This window comes from Octopus bimaculoides, chromosome 4 (genome assembly GCF_046866305.1).
Source record: "Octopus bimaculoides isolate indiv1 chromosome 4, ASM4686630v1, whole genome shotgun sequence".
Taxonomy (NCBI): domain Eukaryota; kingdom Metazoa; phylum Mollusca; class Cephalopoda; order Octopoda; family Octopodidae; genus Octopus; species Octopus bimaculoides.
In genome coordinates this window covers 120708628-120724835 of record NC_142931.1, presented here as the reverse complement: position 1 = coordinate 120724835, position 16208 = coordinate 120708628, and the positions used below count along the sequence as shown (strand labels likewise).

Sequence of the window (16208 nt, the reverse complement as noted above, 5' to 3'; positions counted from 1 at the left end):
TGACAGGAACTGGCAAGCCCAGGGACTGCACTAAGTTTCATAATCTGTTTTGGCTTGGTTTCTACAGCTGGATGCCTTTCCAAATGCCAACCACTTTACAGAGTGTACTGGGTGCTTTTTATATGGTACCATCACAAGTACTTTCTATGTGGTATATCACCAGAGTTTTTTACATGTCACTAGCACCAGTGTTTTTAATAGTACCAGCTCCACTACCATCACCAGTGATTTGTATGTGACACCTTGATTTTAGGATATCATTTCTGTTGAGTTAGGCAGGTCTCCTTGAGTACAACAATATACCACATATCTTGGTCTTCTGTCATCCCCTTCATAAGGCTCTGCATTTTGGTATCGGCATTCAGAACTTAATCCCACATTTTCCTGGGTCTCCCTTTTCCTCAGCTTCTCTCCATTTTAAATGATTGGCATTTCTTTATGCAACTGCCCTCATCCATCTGTATCACATGACCAGACTAGCACAGTCTCTCCTGTTGCACACTATCCTGGCAAAAAAATTTACATTCCAATTCCTAATACTAGATATAATGCAATGGTCAACATACTTGCTCACCAAATCTTGTTCTTGCCATTGGAACAGAAGTGGAGTTTTCAGTGAAAGAATATGCTGATATTTTTGGATTGGTTTGGTGAGACAAGTAGTTGTTGCGTAGGGTTTAAGCTGAGTTTTTGGCAGTTTTCCTGTTACTAACTATGAGAAAATACTGTGGTGCTCTGCTGAGAACTTTGAAAGGTCCCACACATAGTAACTGAAGTGGAGGGCATATGGAATCATTCTGAACAAAATATGTTAAATATTGTTGGATATCAGATGCAGCATGCATAATGATATCTTGAAAATGAGTATGATGGTGTTAGATTTCTTATCAGTGTATTAGCAAGATCACATGGAAATGCACACTTGCTGAATTAGGTCATTGAGTGATGTGTTAGGCCTAAATATATTTGATGGTAGGCGATATTGGGGGTAGAGAGAAGGAGAATAATCTCTCTATGAGCAAGCAGGGATTATATCTTGTAGTTCAGTTTTCCTGTTGATAGATACTGCAGGCTGCCAGACAGAGTTGACAATTTCGAACTCGAGATGAGTAACAAAATGCCTTGTCAAGGATGTTCCATGTAATGTTAGGCAAGTCATGTGTCTGGTCCCAAAGTTTCCAGAATGAGTGAGATAGGGAAGTGGAGTCTTCCATTTCTCTGTACATGAAGTAGTTGTATGAATGATCTCTAGGAATCATTGGCTTTTTGACTCATACAGCTGTCATGTGATGGATCACAGTCTTTGAGAAGCAAGATTCCCCCAGTGGACTATTAATAAAATTTTGCTAGTTACAGGCTGGGTTGTAGGGTGATTTTGTGTGAGTGCATGTTTTTTTTTTCTGTTGTAGCACATGATGGTAAGATATTATCTAAGTATGAGTACCTAACCTTAATGTGATAGGCATTGAAAAGTTTATGGTACTTACAAGTGGTTGAGAAATTCTGTCTAAATAAAGCAGAAAGCTTCTAGAAATATTAGTAGAGATGCAGAAATAGCATGGGAGATTGAACCATATCACCTTTCTCTTCTTGAACCCTTTAGGTATGACTAAGGGACAGAGGATTCTTCATATACATTAACTTCTCGCCAAGTCCATTTCTCATTATTGTCTCATAATGGGATTCAGCCTGGTTGAAAATCTCCGTTTGCCACTAAATTAGAGCTTCTTCTGCTGATGCCTGTGACTAGATTTCTGACCGCAGCTTCTACAGACATCTACAGATTTCTTATGAAAGCCATTCCTGAATATATAAACTGTTTGCTCATGAGTTTCTTTCTGTAGGGATAGCATTTGTCTCAGTCATGAAGTCTCAGATGGCATCCATGAAATCAATCATTTCTAAGCTGGTAGTAGCTGTTATATTTCAGCCAAACTCCTTGAAGATATTTTAATGTTTTCCTGAACTTTAGACAGCAAAATGGCAGAATCATTAGCATCCCATTTCTTTTGGTTTTATGCTTTGAGTTCAAATTTCACTGAGGTCGACTTTGCCTTTCATCATTTCAGAGTCAATAAAATAAGTACCAGTTAAACACTAAGTCCCCAGTCCCAAAATTTCAGGCCTTCTGCCTACAGAAAAAAATATTTTTTCTAAACTTATCTATGGTATGGCCATTCATATTGTCAAGCTGTCCTTTCTGTACAGGGTTGAACTGTCAGGGCATGTACATTCTTTAGATTATCTAGGATAAATAATCTGATGAGGTCAGTGATCTTAGCCATGTCATAGCTCCTTTTTTTAAATAGTGGGAATCATTATGGAACAGGAATTACATCATAGCATTCAGGATTGTTCTGATATTAAGGTTGCTGATTCTACTGAGTTGTTTCCTGAAGTCTGGAGTTTTCAGGAGGAGGAGTTTCAATTTGAAAGAATTAGAATTCATGGTATCAAACTTGGTGAATTTGCATACTGTTTTATTCAGTGCCATGGAACCAGCTGACGATAGTGATGACGGATCCCGTCGTACTAACCCAGGTGCTCTTCTGTTATTAGAAATGATGACATGAAAACAATGAGATATAGCACCACTCTATTGAGATATAACAGATCTATTGAACAGATCGACTCCAGTGCTTATTTTTTAAGCGCTATCAGATCTATCAGTCTCTTTTGCTGAACTTCTAGGTTACAGGGACATAAACAAACCAACATTGGCTGTCAAGCAAGCAAGGGGTTGAGATGACAAGTGCAAGTGTGCACACACACACACACACACACACACACACACACACACACACACACGATGGGTTTCCACACAATTTCTCTCTACTAAATTCACTCTCAAGGCATTGGCCAACCTGGGGTGATCGTTGAAAACATTTGCCCAAGGTACTGTGCAGTGGGATTGAACCTGAAATGACATAGTTGCAAAGCAAGCTTCTAAACAACACAGCAGTGCCTACGCCTATAGGTATGCCATTGTCATGTTTCAAAAATAAATCTGTTTTGTAAGTAATTTTTTTAATTATCTTACAATTCCAAATACATACATATGTTGTACATTGCAACTGTCTGTTTTTTAGTGACTTGGTACATATGCATTTAGTGTTTTTAGTAGAAATGTATTCACAGGAAACAATGTAGATATGGATCATATCTTGAGAGAAACCTTCACACTAGCCATCGTTGCTTTTCTGAATATGTCAAGGGATAAATTTATATGAGTCAAGTATTATATTGTCTGGAATTCTCTCTTTATTCTCTCTCCTTCCTCTTCTCTCTATTCTCTTTCTTTCTATCCTCTTTCTCCTTCCCCCCTCTCTCTATTCTCTGTCTTTCTCCTTCCTGCCTCTCTTTCTTTCATTCTTTCTCTCTTCTACACAAGCAGACACAAAAACCTCTAAATGACTGGGTGCAAGAATATATTTAAATATCAATGGAATGCACTGTTTTTATTTATTAATTTTGTGCAAAAAAAATTATTGCAGCCTATGATGTGTGTGCGTGTGTATATTATGTGTATGTGTATATATGTATATATTATGTGTGTATCTGTGATTGTGTTTGTATTTGCCCAACACTGCTTGACAACTGGTGTTGGTTTGTTTATGTTCCTGCAATTTAACAGTTTGGCAAAGGAAACTGATAAAATAAGTACCAGGTTCATTCAACTAAAACCCTTCAAGACGCTGCCCTAGCATGGCCACTGTCCAATGATTGAAACAAGTAAAAAATATTTAAAAGATATTCATGTGCTATGTATGTATGTATGTATGTATGTTTGTATGTATGTATGTATGTACATATGTATGTACATTTGTATGTATGTATGTCATTAATCAGCTTTATTTCTAGATTTCTTGCCAATAGAGAAAGAGCTGGTTTCTAACCTAGATCCAAGGCTCCTTCATTGAAATTTCAACGTCAACAACAGAGTATTTTTGTATGTATGCATGTATGTATGTATGTTTGTATGTATGTATGTACATATGTATGTACATTTGTATGTATGTATGTATATATGTGTGTGTGTGTGTATGTATATGTGCAGATGTGTATGTTTTGTTTTATGTATGTTTTCTCATGCATATAGTTGCATATCTAGACATGCTCATATATATATTTAACTCATAAACTCCTGGAAAGTTTTACAGACTTTTACAGTTCCAGTGATGTGTGTATGTATGTATGTATGTGTGTGTATGTATGTGTGCATGTATGTGTATGTGTGTATACGTATTTTTGTATATATGTATGTACGTATGTTTGTATGTACTTATGTATGTACGTTTGTATGTATGTATGTGTATATGCATATATGTATGTGTGTATGAATATATATGTACGTATCTATGTGTGTATATACGTATGTGAGTATGTATGTATGTACATACATACGTATCTATGTATGTACATACGTATGTATGTATGTATGTACGTATATATGTATGTGTCTATGTATGTGTGTGTGTGTGTGTCTGTTGTGTGTGTTCTCACACCACTTGACAGCCAGTGTTGGTGAGCTTACATCCCTGTAACTTAGTAGTTCAGCACAAGAGATTGATAGAATATGTACCACACTTTAAAAAGAAATAACTACTGGGGTCAATTTGTTCAAATAAACCTTTCAAAGCAGTGCTCCAGCATGGCTACAGTGCAATGCCTGAAGCAACTAAAAGATAAAGAGAAAGCGGTTGTCCTTCATGTTTTCCATTAGAGAATTTATTGTCTGTTGCTGCTGCAAATTTCTACAAGGAGAAGTTCCCATATACCTTCAGAAATATCCTATTTATCCACCATGCTTCCAATTTCCTGGCTATCTTTCATCTCCAGCCTCTTACTTATTAAATTAAAATAAAATTAACTGAAGTTTTACTCTGGAATAGTTTTCAACTGAAATGAAAAATATTCTAAAGGAAAACTTATGAAATTTTAATGAAAATTTTGTGGAAAAAAAAAAGTTTAAACTTACTATCATTTTATATAACTGTATTGTCGTCAGTAACTTAAGAAGGCAACTATTTAGGTGTTTTCAGTGAAATATCTTTATGTTTAGCATTTGCTTAGTCAGTGTCTGCAAGTCTGTCATTAAATTTTCTCTGACCCACTGAGAGTACTTCGTAATAACTCTAACATTGCAGTAAATGTTTGTGCTTAGCTTTAATTTATTTCTCCCATGCAAGCTATGAAGCAAATTCTGTTTACTCAGATAGGTCCAATTGCTTCATTTTGGTTAATCTACACTCATAAATAAAATACTTAAAGGTTGTATGAAGCTGTCGTTCAATGAAACCAAAACTATGCTGCTTTATTATGTGGAATATACTCATATCCTCTATCTTATCTCATTGCAGCTCCTACTGATCATTCTCTCCCTCTCTTACTAAACTTGAGTAGCCATGCAAATCTTCTGCAAGAGCCTGTTCTGCCCTCCCCCTCTCCCCCAGCTTCTCACATACTTTAATCTCCTAGTATAAAGCTGACCCCCCACCTCTCTCAGTGCTCATAGTCTTGTGAGTTGCATGGTGATCTCAGTAGTGCCTGTAGTGTGAAAAAAGGCACCCAGTACACCAGTACACTTTGTAATGTGGTTGGCATTAGGAAGGGCTTCCAGCCATAGAGACCATGCTGAAACAGAAAGAAAAGTGGGGCCTGGTACAGTCCTTGGACCCATCAGATCCTGTCAACCCATCCAATTTATGGACAACAGAGAACATTAGATGATGATGATGGTACTCATTAGCCACACATTGTTATTGGAATTAAAAGAACAGTAACATCCCCTGAAGTTGAAACAGCTTATTAACCCTTGAAAATTGCTCAACATTTATACATTGTATTGATAACATTGATGAGTTGCTAAGGTGTTATCATCAGTATTATGACTACTATTTGCTTTTTACTTTTTTGTCTCTGGGTCATGAAAAACAACAGAGTCATGATGTAAAGGTTCTTTTTCCGATTTCATATCCACACTAAGCTGGCATGGCTGCAAGGCACAGGAATAGCTGTGTGGTTAAGAAGCTTGCTTCCCAACCATGTGGTCTTGGATTCAGTCCCGCTGTGTGTTAACTTGGGCAAATATCTTCTACTAAAGCCCCAGGCTGATTGAAGTGGATTTGGTAGATGAAAAACTGAAAGAAGTCTGTCATATTTGTGTGAGTGTGTGTATTTGTGTGTGTGTTTACACCCTTGTTGTGACACCATGTGATGATTGTAAACAAGCATCACCATCATAGGTGTACGTGTGATTGTGTAGTAAGAAGCTTGCTTCCCAACCACATAGTTCCAGGTTCAGTCCTACTACATGGCACCTTGGGCAAGTATCTTCTATTATAGCCTCAGGTCAATCAAAACCTTGTGAGTGGATTTAGCAGATGAAAACTGAAAGAAGCCTGTTGTATATATGTATATATAAATAATGTATATATATATCTGTGTGTAAATGTCTTTGTGTCTGTGTTTATCCCCAATCACTACTTGAAAACCAGTGTTCAGGTGTTTATGTCTCTGTAATTTAGCCATTCAGCAAAAGAGACTGATAGAATAAGTACTAGGCTTAAAAAAATAAAACCTGGGGTTGATTTGTTCAATTAAAACCTTTCAAGGCAGTGCCCCAGCATGGCCACAATCAAATGACTGAAACAAATAAAAGATAAAAAGATTCAAGCACTGTTGTTCATTTCCAATCTTCCTTGAAAAAACTTGTCTGGTCAGGAAGAAATATTACCTTGTAAAGGCACCCAGCCCTAGAAAATCTGCCTCAACAAATTCCATCTGAACCATGCATGTATAGAAAAATGGATGTTAAAACGATGATGATGATGGTGACTACAGATTTCTTATTAGATCCTTTCTTTATTGAAATATAGAAACCATTCCTGCTTTGTGGTTTGAGTAGTAGTTGTCATGAGCAGACATCTGTGTAAAACCACTTGCTTTAGTTAGATATCTATTATATAGACACAGGCATGGCTGCATGATAAAAAGTTTGCTTCCTGACCGCATGGTTCTGGGTTCAGTCCCTCTGCATGGTACCTTGGGCAAGTGTCATCTATTATAACCCTGGCCCAAGTGGATTTGATAGACAGAAACGGTTGGAGCCCATCATATATATATGTGATATAGATATATATATGTGTGTGTGTGTGTGTCTGTGTCCCTCTCCCCTACCTGACAACTAGCATTGGTTTGTTTATGTCCCTGTGACTTACCAGTTTGGCACAATTGACCAACAGACTAAGTCCCCGACTTAAAAAAAAAGCAAAAAAACATAAGCATTGAGGTCAAGTCATTCAACTAAAATATTGGCCACAGTCCAATGACTAAGACAAGTAAAAGACGGAAGATATTCTTGGAAACAAAAAGCAAACTGAGAAATAAAAACGAGCACTGATATTTTATGGCTTCTTATACACAAGGACTAACTCCTTTTAGTTCCAGCGCATATGTAATAATTCTCACTAGTTCTTGTGAATAACTAATTACCATCAGTTTTCATTTTGATAAAATATTCTGCTTATTGAAGATGGTATCTATGATCAGATAGATTCCAAAGTGGCTGGTGTTGGTCTGTATCAGCAAGACTTGTAAAATCTAGTAAAATCAATAAAAGGAATACAGTGAACTTACTGTGAAGAGTGGAAAATCCTACATTTCAGACAAAATCCTTCATTACAGAAGAGATGAAAGGAGAGGAATTAATAAAATTCTCTCCTTTCAACTTTCCCTTGAAGAACTCTCTCCAAAATGTATGATTTTGCACTCCTCACAGCAAGTTCACTGTATTTTTTTTTGGTAAGTGGCTTGCTTACCAGCCACATGGTTCCGGGTTCAGTCCCACTGCGTGGCACCTTGGGCAAGTGTCTTCTACTATGGTCTCAGGTTGACCAAAGCCTTGTGAGTGGATTTGATAGACGGAAACTGAAAGAAGCCTGTTGTATATATGTATATATATATATATGTATATGTATGTGTGTCTGTGTTTGTCCCCCCAACATCGCTTGACAACCGATGGTGGTGTGTTTACGTCCCCATAACTTAGCGGTTCGGCAAAAGACACCGATAGAATAAGTACTAGGCTTACAAAGAATAAGTGCTGGGGTCAATTTGCTCGACTAAAGGCGGTGCTCCAGCATGGCCGCAGTCAAATGACTGAAACAAGTAAAAGAGTAAAAGAGAATATTATTGAAGCTGCGAGTAAATTGGACACTAAACTCCACTTGCGAAGACCTGTTGTGGCAAGTGAAATCGAAATCGAGTTAAATTCGACGAGTGGCACCCATGCCAACGTTGTCTCCTTCATTGGACACGAAACTCAGCTTGCGAAGACTTATTGGGGAAAGTGAAATCGTGAAGGCACCTGTGCCCAGCGTCGCCTTTCTGGCACTTGTGCCCGCGGCATGTGTAAGGACTTTCGAGCGAGATCGTTGCCAGTGCCCCTGGACTGGCTCTTGTGTGGGTGGCACATAAAATACACCATTTTGAGCATGGCCGTTGCCAGTACCACCTGACTGGCCTTCGTGCGGGTGGCACGTAAAAGCACCCACTACACTCTCTGAGTAGTTGGCGTTAGGAAGGGCATCCAGCTGTAGAAACTCTGACAAATCAGATTGGAGCCTGGTGTTGCCATCCGGTTTCACCAGTCCTCAGTCAAATCGTCCAACCCATGCTAGCATGGAAAGCGGATGCTAAACGACAATGATGATGATGATGATCAAGGTGGGGCGAGCTGGCAGAATTGTTACCATGCTTGACAAAGTATTTGGTGGCATTTCTTCGCACTTTACATTCTGAGTTCAAATTCCACTGAGGTTGACTTTGCCTTTCATCCTTTCGAGGTTGATAAAATAAGTACCAGTTGATCACTGGGGTTGATGTAATCAACTTACAACCACAACCCCAAACTTGCTGGCCTTGTGCTAAAAAATTGAAATCAATATTATTGAAGCTGTTATGAGTTCTAATTTATTTCAAGTTTCTCATTGCCATATTCAAACAGGTTACAAATCTCTCACTAGATTGTTAGCTTTTTTTTGTGGGTTAAATAATCAAATAAGCTATGTTTATTTCCCGAAATCTAAAGAGACAGCAGAACATAAAAGCAGCTAAACAGATGAGCATTCCTTGGTGCAGTATTCAGCTAAAAGAAAAACACAATGAGAAAAGAAAGAGAGAGAGGGAGAGAGAGAACGACATTTTTGATTTAGCTGTGATGGCTGAAATAAACTAAAAATTCAATGTATAAAATTTGTCATGGCCTTTGAACAATTAGTAGCTACATATATCCAAGTCAATAGGGTGTTGAACTATTATTCAAGTGGTCAGCATTTTATAATCTAGAGCATTGTATTCATGGTCAAGATGCTTAACTTCCATTGGCCTAGTTCAACTAGCTGTAAGTAGTAATATAGGGTAGTATACAGTATTCTGCTCTGCATGATGGCAGCATTGTAAGATTGGTGAGTGTTCTATTAGGCTATGGTGACAAGTTCTGCTCTTCCTGTAGATAAGGCTTTGAGTGGATAGACTGTGTGACACTGACATGTCTTCAATATTTTATGAAGATGAGATTTTGGGGTCAGCCCTGTGAGTTGTAGAATTCACCATCATTATTGATGCATACATGGACTATCAATCTCCCTGTTATATTATTCAACAAATTTAGATCATAACAGATTATACATATGTATATATAAAATGCATACATACATATATATATATATATATATATATATATATATATATATATATATATATATATATATATATATATATATATAAATATGTCATATCTATGTGGTTAAGAAGTTTGGTGGTGGTGGTGGTAGCAGCAGCAATACATACATACAAAGGCACATGGCTCAGTTTGATTTCTGGACCAGGCTGTGTGTTGTGTTCTTGAGCAAGACACTCTATTTTACTTAGCTCCAGTTCACTCATCTGTAGAAATGAGTTGCAATATCACTAGTGCCAAGTTGTATTGGCCCTTACCTTTCCCTTGGATAACATCAGTGGTGTGAAGAAGGGAACTTGTATGCATGGGCAACTGCTAGTCTTCCATAAACAAATTTGCCCAGATTTGTGCCTCTGAGAGTAACTTTCTAGGAGTAATCCCATGGTCATTCATGATCAAAGGGGGTCTTTACCCTTTTTACATACATACATATGTACATACATAAATACATATATCATGCATACATGCATGCACACATACATTCATGCATGCATATGTCTTTTCCATGTTAATCTTTTCTGGAACTGACTTTTCTGATTCTATAAATTCCATTGCTTCTCTCTATGTAAAATTCCAATTTCATCTGTCAAGTTCTACTCATACCTAAAATGTTATACTTATCATCATCATCATCGTTTAACGTCCGCTTTCCATGCTAGCATGGGTTGGACGATTTGACTGAGGACTGGTGAAACCGGATGGCAACACCAGGCTCCAATCTAATTTGGCAGAGTTTCTACAGCTGGATGCTCTTCCTAACGCCAACCACTCAGAGAGTGTAGTGGGTGCTTTTACGTGTCACCCGCACGAAAACGGCCACGCTCGAAATGGTGTCTTTTATGTGCCACCCGCACAAGAGCATGTCCAGGGGCACTGGCAATGATCTCGCTCGAAAACCCTACAAAGGCCAGTCAGGCGGTACTGGCAACGGTCACGCTCAAGATGGTACATCTTATGTGCCACCCGCACAAGAGCCAGTCCAGGGGCACTGGCAACGATCTCACTTGGCTTGCCTGGTCTTCTCACGCACAGCACATTTCCAAAGGTCTCGGTCAGTAGTCATCGCCTCGGTGAGGCCCAATGTTCGAAGGTCTTGCCTCACCACCTCAGCCCAGGTCTTCCTGGGCCTAACTCTTCCACGGGTTCCCTCAACTATTAGGGTGTGGCACTTTTTCACGCAGCTGTCCTCATTCATTCTCACCACATTTCCATTAATCCACCAATGACTATGTTTACATTTCTATTAATTATTTTATCTGGACATGCTATCAAAATCTTGTTTACATTAGTGTTGTTCTGATGAGTTATTACTCAGATAGGCAGAAGATATATTTATTTACCTCATCTTATGTGATGGATCCATTATCTTTCATTATCCCATGCTGGCACCATGTAAAAAGCACTTGCGCTGGTGCCACATAAAAGTGCCCATGCTGGCACCACATGGAAATTACCCATGCCAGTGTAATGTGGAAAGCATTCATGCCAGTGGTGTATGAGAATCACCCAGGCTGGCGCCACATGATAACCACCAGGGCCAGTGCTATGTGAAAAGCACCTGTACCGGTATCACATAAAAAAGTACTTGGGCTGGTGTTGCGTAAAAGACACCTAGTACACTCTGTAAAGTGGTTGGCATTAGGAAGGGCGTTTAGCCATAGAATCCATGTCAAAACAGATAACTGGAACCTGGTGCAGCCCTCCATCTTGCCAGCCCTGTCAAGCCCTCTCACCCATGCCAACATGAAAAACAGATGTTAAATGATGATGATCATATCCCTACTGGTTCTGGTTATTCAATTAAAATTAACCATATTTAGAAATGTAGTTTTCATAAACTCACATCAACAGATAACCCTTACCTAACTATATTTATAACCTAACTGTATTTATAACTATATTTATTTATAATCTGACTACCATCATTCATGACTCCTATTCAACCATATCATAATATTACAGAAGCTTTTTGGGGGTTGTTTTTTTGTTTTTTTAGCTACTCTAACCAGCATTAAACATCAGTTACACTGGCTTGACTGATCCATCAAAATATCTTCAACATACCTTTCGCTACTGGCATATCTCATTGCAAGCATTCCAAGTTCTCTTCTTCACTGTGAGATCCCTGCCATTGATAAGACACAGAAACTATCAACAGCTAATAGATTATGCACAAACTATTGTTTGAAAGCCATGTCCAACTAAAAATGAAATTTTCATAATTTGAAAGGCTTCACTTATAAACAGTGAATGTCTAGACTTTATATATAACCATAACCTTTCCAAGTGAATGGATAATTATGGAATAAGTTCTCTTGTCTAAACTGCCTAAAATATCTTTTTGTTTTCTGTAATTAGTCCCTATCAAAATAATTTTTTTCTAGAAATCATCATAATCTTAGCTATTTTCTGATACTAAACCAACCAGAAAAATTCCTAGACCTTGTGAAAGTATGTTATATATCTCTATTATTGATGCCTTTTGAAATTCTGTCATACCTGCATCAACTACATCAAGCCTAACAGTTTTCAAGATTTATTCAGCTATGTTAATAAAATCTGCAGAGTATAAGATTTAAATAAAAGTCTATAATCAGTTTCAATGGAAAACAATGAATAAATGGTTAATTTTATCAGTTTAACCCTTTAGTTCTGATGATTGATTACTCAGATAAGCAGAAGATATATCTATTTAACTCATATTGTGTGAGGGGTCCATTATCCTTCATTATCCCATGCCAGTGTCACAGAAAAAGCACTCGTGCCAGCACCACATATGAGGAGCACCCATACTGGTGCCACATGGAAAGCATCCATGCTGACAGCATGTGAGGAGCACTTGTGGTGGTGCCATGTGAGAGACACCCGGTCTGGTGCCACATGAATAAGGCTATATCCAGCTCAGATATTCCAGCTGTCTTATGTTCAAACTGATTAGACTTAGCCTCTTACACCTACCCTACAATATCTTTCTATAACTAAACAAGCACACCATTGAAATCTCAAAGCTACAAGATAATACATGATTAATTCAAAACAATGTGAATAAATAAGCATTGCATTTGACTGAGTAATCTGAATACTAAAGAGTTGAAGATGTATAACTATTTAGAAGCATCTAACTCCAATATTCAAAATAGGCTTTAGTCTTAAGTAGAAACTGATAGAAAAAGTGTCAAATATTAGAACATCTTGACTGGATGTATATAATGATTATAAAATATGTTATTTGAAAAGAAAATTATTCTTAAAAATATTTTTCACAGAGACGTACAGCTTGAAAGACCAGTAGATTTTATTTTTATTATTATTTTTTCTGGGTTACATAGCATAAAAGTGATCAGTGACAACTGGTCTATTGCAAATGTATTCCCAACTGAAACATGTACTAGTTATCCAACTAAGTAAAATGTAGCAACTAGAACACAATACAGTTGTGCCCTAGTCTTGACTAATGTGTCAAGCAATCATGATACAATCTCATATGCCAACAGTTAATCCACTCAACCATTGTGCTTCCTGACCCAAGACATACCAGAGTGAAATATTTATCAGCCTTCAAGTTCTATTACTTCACAACACTCAAGAGCTATAATTTCAACCATATCCTCAACTTCTTGAGACTATAATGGGTGTTAATAGATTAAAAACAAAACCAAAAGAAGATTTATTTCCCACGAATATATCTTAACTTGTTTCTTCAACCATTACTACAACTTCTGCTCATTGAAAGCCATTATCTATAATCACTGACTTAAAGTAAGAATTTTTTTATGTGGTGTATTTCTATTCAGTTTTGCAGTTTTATTAGTTATGTTAGAGTAAAAAGAAACAAAAACAAAAAAAAACCCTTCTGATATCCTTATACCTGCTTTTCTATTTCTTCACCTTCTTCCTTAGCACTCATCTCTGGAATTTCCTTCCTGTTGATATTTTTCAGTCTCTTGAAACTTCGACACTTAACATTAACTACATTAAACTTCACTCCTGTATTTTAATCTTTCTACTGTAAAAAGAGGTTATTAAATGGTTAAGAGTACATACCTTTATTTTTTTAGGGATGAAAAAATACTTGGTTTAACTTCCACAAAATTTCTAAGATAAAGAATATTCATTTCTTTTAATTAACCCTTTTGATATTAATCTGTCTTGATACTGTCCCTACTGTCTATGATACAAAATTCATATTTCAAAGTGATTTAAATTCAATTAAAATTTCATGTTAAGTTCCAAACACCAGATTAATGATGATAATGTTATTGCACCATATTCTTTATTATTTTCCAAATTAATTATAACAAAGGTTTTTTTTTTTATTTCAATAAAAAGAAAGTAACAAAAGGGGGGAAAAAAAAAACTTTAACCCTCTTGATACCAAACTGTCTGAGACTTCTCTTGATTCTCAACTTCATTTTTTCAAGTGATCTAAATTTAATTTAGATCAAAATTTCAAGTTAGTCCTAAAAACTAACTGAAAAATAACAAAGTTATTTTGATAAATTCTTTATTATTTTCGAAATTAATTGAAAGATAGAACAGAAATATGTTTAAAAAAAGACTTAAAGTTATCTAAATTAAACCTTCCACCAAGAATTCTAGTTATTTTATGTTCCAAATACCAGCTTAATATGGACATAGTTATTTAACAAAATTCTTCATTATTTTCATAATTAATTGAAATAAAGACCCAACAGAAATATGGTAACAAAAGGTTTAAGCACAACAAGCAATTCTTGTAGATGAAAAGGTATAGTTGATCAAATTATCTCTAGTAACTCACTGAAGTTTACAAATTTTATTAAGTTTATATAATACAGAATGGGGGGAAAAAATGAGGTTTTCTATCAAAGAATGGCCATTACAAAATATGTGTGTTTACATGGCATATGAACTTTATCAAACTTTCAATTTTTTTACTCGTTTTTGCTTATGCAAACTACCACTAATTTCTTCAAGCTTTATATAATTTTATTTCCAACATATTCCTGTTTTCATCATCATCATTTAATGTCTGTTGTCCATGCTGGCATGAGTTGGATGGTTTGACCGGGGCTGGCAAGCTGGAAGGCTGCACCAGACTTCAGTCGGATTTGGCATAGTTTCTGGATGCCCTTTCTAACACCAACCACTCCAAGAGTGTAATGGGTGCTTTTACGAGCCACAAGCACGGGTACCATTTGCATGACACTGGTATCTGCCACAACTGTGATTTTGCTTGGCTTGATGGCTTTCAAGCACAACATAATGCCAAAGGTCTTGTCATTGCCTCTGTGAGGCCCAACACTCACTTGAAAGGAACTCAGCTACTTTGTCTCCATGAGGCCCAACACTCGAAAGGTGCTCTTTACATCCCACTGGCACAGCATCAGCCATGACTATGATTTCACTTGGCTTGACAGGTCTTTGCAAGCACAGCATATTGCTAAAGATCTCACTCACTAGTCATTGCCTCTGTGAGGCCTAAAGTTCGAAGATCATGCTCCACCATCTCATCCCATGTCTTCCTGGGTCTACCTATGCTACAGGTTTCCTCCACAGTTAGAGATCAGCACTTCTTTACACAGCTGTCCTCATCCATACACATCACATGACCATACCAGTGCACTCGTCTCTCTTGCACACCACATCTGATTCCTCTTATTCCTAACTTTTTTCTCCAGATGCTTACACTCTGTCGAACATGCACACTGATATTGCACATCCAGCAAAGCATACTGGCTTCATTTTTTTCAAGCCTACACTTTTCCTCAGCTGTCACAGCCCATATTTGACTGCTATGTAGCATAGCTGTTCGCACATAAGCATCATACAATCTACCTTTTACGGTAAGGAAGAGGCCCTTTGTTGCCAGCAGAAGTAGGAGCTCTCTGAACTTTGCCCAGCCTATTCTTATACTCATAGCTATGCTCTTGGAGCATCCACCTCCACTACTAATTTGGTCACCTAGATAACAGAAACTATCTACTACCTCTAGCTTACCTCACTGGCAGTTGATGGTGTCTATTATCTGTACATTTTCGGTGTTTATTGTACTTGTGCATCTTCCACATACAAAATCTATTTTTCCTGTTAACCTTCCTCTGATACTGCTGCCCCTTTTATGTGTCCAAAGCTTACACTAGGTGAATCTTATGGAGTTTCTACCTATGATTTTTCAAGCAACGCCATCTACATGAAAGGATTTGTGATTTGTCTGCCTTCCTACTTACTAAGACTTTGGTTTTTGCTAGGTTACTGCTCGTTTTATTAAATTTGAAGTGACAAAAGGTGAAATCACTGCTGGCAAGATTTGAATTCAAAACATAGTGTTTTAAAATATCACCGACCCTGTGTCAACCAGACTTTTTAGATGTTGTTATACATCACTAGTCACAATGCACTTTTTCACATTGTTGCAGCTTTTAAATAATGCAACCCCACTGGCCAGGCAGGCAGGCTAACATTCCCCCAAATGGAATACCAGTCC

The 16208-nt window shown here is 37.3% G+C and overlaps 1 protein-coding gene across 3 annotated transcripts in view; it reads left to right on the top strand.

The window, feature by feature from the left end:
* The window catches only part of LOC106874859 (uncharacterized protein F13E9.13, mitochondrial), a 139816-nt gene that overhangs the window by 4838 nt on the left and 118770 nt on the right, over positions 1–16208 (top strand). The window lies entirely within an intron of this gene.